This window comes from Rhagoletis pomonella, unplaced genomic scaffold (genome assembly GCF_013731165.1).
Source record: "Rhagoletis pomonella isolate Grant_MI unplaced genomic scaffold, Rhpom_1.0 Rhpom_scaffold_00005, whole genome shotgun sequence".
Taxonomy (NCBI): domain Eukaryota; kingdom Metazoa; phylum Arthropoda; class Insecta; order Diptera; family Tephritidae; genus Rhagoletis; species Rhagoletis pomonella.
This window is the reverse complement of record NW_023458559.1, coordinates 14,345,495-14,348,756: the sequence shown is the minus strand read 5'-3', so window position 1 is coordinate 14,348,756 and position 3,262 is coordinate 14,345,495. Positions and strand designations below refer to the sequence as shown.

At 32.8% G+C, this 3,262-nt stretch overlaps 1 long non-coding RNA gene across 1 annotated transcript; it reads right to left on the bottom strand.

Moving 5' to 3' along the window:
* Window positions 1-1,474: 1,474 nt before the first annotated feature.
* Window positions 1,475-2,285, bottom strand: LOC118739822. Its single transcript, XR_004993059.1, has 4 exons — window positions 2,075-2,285; window positions 1,953-2,014; window positions 1,733-1,860; window positions 1,475-1,676 (listed from the first exon to the last, which is right to left on the bottom strand). It is a non-coding gene; the product is annotated as an uncharacterized LOC118739822 (long non-coding RNA).
* Between the last annotated feature and the right edge of the window lie 977 nt (window positions 2,286-3,262).

Sequence of the window (3,262 nt, the reverse complement as noted above, 5' to 3'; positions counted from 1 at the left end):
TAGAGCCTTTTTAGTGCTCTTCTTCTGAACTAAAATTTCTCATAGATATTTAAAACATGAAATAATTTGAAATATTTAAAGCTGTAGCAGCCCTGAATTTAAAAGAATCTACATTCATTTTTTCGTTTTTTGCGATTAGATTTTTCTTTCTCTAAATATAACAGTTAGCATGAGAAAAAGTTTTGTGTATTGACTTTACTTACAAATATTATTTATATATTTTTTTTTACTTTTGTTAAATACAAACTATTATGAAAAAAGTATTTTTGGATCGTGAAAATTTTTTTTCTCGGAGAACACGAATTGATCTAGTAAATCTTAGTATGAGGCATTATTGGTATGGCCAACAGCTATCAAACCTGATATTTTCGCACTAAGGTTTTTTTGTGTTCCACAGTGTTATACAAGGGATACTTTGAGGAATCATATAAGGAATTATACATTACCCAAGTCCACGTATATCCAAGTTCGTGTCATACAGCAAGCATTGACTACTTTTTAAAGTTTTATTTATTTGTTTTTGAAATTGACGACATATTTCAGAATTTGTAATTAATACGTTGTGTTCATTTTAGTAAATCCACTTTTTTAATTGTACAAAATTTATTATATACATACAGTATCGGTCATATCAATAGCAACCCCATTTCAAAGTAATATTATTTCCCTCTCATGTTAATTTATTTATTGCTAAGAATTTGCAACAAAATTAAAGTTGAATTTCTAACAAAACTCATATAAACCGAATTTTAAAACTTCGTAGAAAACTACAAAAAATACAACAAATTTTCAACCAAAATTCAAACTTTTTTCTCAGAAGTGTTAGAATTTTTTTGAGCACTCAGTTTTATAGCCCCTTCAATTTTAGTCTAATTATATGCAAGTTTGAAGTGGCTATAAATGACCTTAGTTTTTTTAGAATCGATTAAAAACAAATCGTGTTTAATCGTCTTCTATATAACGAAAACTTCGACCATATATCGATGGCTGAGTAGAAGATCGACCTATCTCGGCAGCCACGTCGAAAACGCCCGATATCAGAAAGCTTTTCAACGCCCTATTTCAAAATTTGGCTGAAAAACGCCCTATTTTAGAATTTGATTGAAAAATGCCCTATCTCGGAACTCGGTTCAAAAACACCCTATCTCAGCACATTTTCGAAGTATTTTTATTTGAGATAGGACTTTTTTGAACCGACTAATAATAATAAAATATGTACTATATACATATCTAGTTTCAATGTAAAAAAATTTATGTACACCATTAATTGTGTATACATATCTAAGTCAATATATGTGATATACATGTACATACATCTACATACATATCGTCGTTTAAAGTACAAAACCATGTATCAATAAATTGCAAAACCGCGTATAGAGATAATGCAAACCCACGTATGCGAGGTTGCATAAATTAATTTCTAGAGAGTAAAAACATTCATATTTCAAAATGGTTATCTTTTTATAAAAAGCAATCGCATTTTTGGCTAGTATATTTCAGGAAGAATGGATAAGGATTGATCCAAAAACGTGTGTGAGCGAATCCAATTTTTAGCAGCAAATGTCAGTTACGCGGTTTTGTACTTTAAGCGACGATATGTATGTTAACAGGAACGCAGCAATCTAATACACGGGTGGAGCAGGAACGCAGCACAGCAGAAGCATACAAAAAATCTGCAAATAAATGGTTTTTTAGGTTTTTAACAAACGAGAACCTGGTTTCAACTTACTTCAACGTGTCTAAATCACAACGCACACACTAATGCAAAGGCGCAACAGGAACGCAACACTATAAAATACGGGCGGAGCAATATACAGGCGGAGCAGGAACGCAGCACAGCAGAATCGTCCGAAAAATCTGCGAATAAATGGTTCCTTAGGTTTTGAAATAACAAAGAGCTCAAATGGAATGGTTCATCAATAAAGTCAAAATAATATGTTGTAACTTACGTGTATTAGCTCTTAATCACAATACCAGCACAGGTCGGTCAGCGAAACACTAAGGAAATGACCTAATAAATGCAAAATTATAATTTATTTGTAAAATAATTCGGTTTTATTACAATACTTACCAAATTTCACGCAATTGGAAAACAAATGTCAGCGAATAAGAACAAAACGAACAACGAAAATTGAATCAATGTAGCTTGTTCAGAATTTTTTTCTAATATTTTGGGAAATGTTCAGTGAAAATAGCAAAGAAACAACACTGTTTCTCCTAAGGTAGTTCAAGATGGCGGATTAGAGCGAGAAGTTGCCAACGTATAACACCTTTCATTATTGCATCATGGATTTCAGTCAAATTTTCAGAGGTTATACCTTGCATATATCGTCCTATTATAGGCTACCAGAAAACTCGCTAGATGGCACTGGGGTCGAGTTATTTATAAAAGTCGTATTTATAAACCGATTTCGTTCAAATTTAAAACGTGTGCTACATCCGTGATGAGAAATACGTATACGAAAAATAGACTCGCTAGGTGGCGCTGGAGTCGAGTTATTTACAAAAATCGTATTTATGAACCGATTTTTTAAATTCAAAATGTAACCTACCAGCATGACGGAAAATACGTTTACCAAGAATAGACCCGCTAGGTGGCTTTATGAACCGATTTCGTTGGCCCTCCTATAACTGAAAACTGGTTAACGAACCAATGTTGAAGTTGTAAATCATAGAAGAATATTACTCACGCTTGGCAGAGATCTCACAGGTGGAAATAAGACCATCGGTAAAATTCATAACATCGAAAGGGATTAGTATTCCATATGGTATCACTACTATTCTTAGCCTATGTGTGAGGAGGATTCTGCTCTTTATTCGTCTCAATTTAAACTAAAAATGTTTACGCAAAAGATCTTATTAGGCTCTGCGAAGCAAGCGGGCATTGGCTAGTAAATTATAATTGAACAGCCGAAACTTAACTTAATGCCACGTCGAAATCTGTTTCATTTTGATTATCTAAGTTCTACGTTCCGTTAAGTTGAATTAAGTTGCCATAATCAGGCTTTTAGACTTAATACATGCTTTCATATCGTCCCGTTTCTGCCTTAACCACGTATCTACAATTTTTGGGAAAACTAATATTACCACTTATAACAGCTGTTTAAGCGTCACACTATTTAAAAATACAACAAAGACTTAATGGGAGTGCTCACTACTGTTAGTGGAACCAGAAATATTAAGTAAAAAAATGCGTTTATTGTATCCTAGGGGAAGAAATTAAGCATTTTTTCTTACACTCTCTAAAATACCTTTTTTA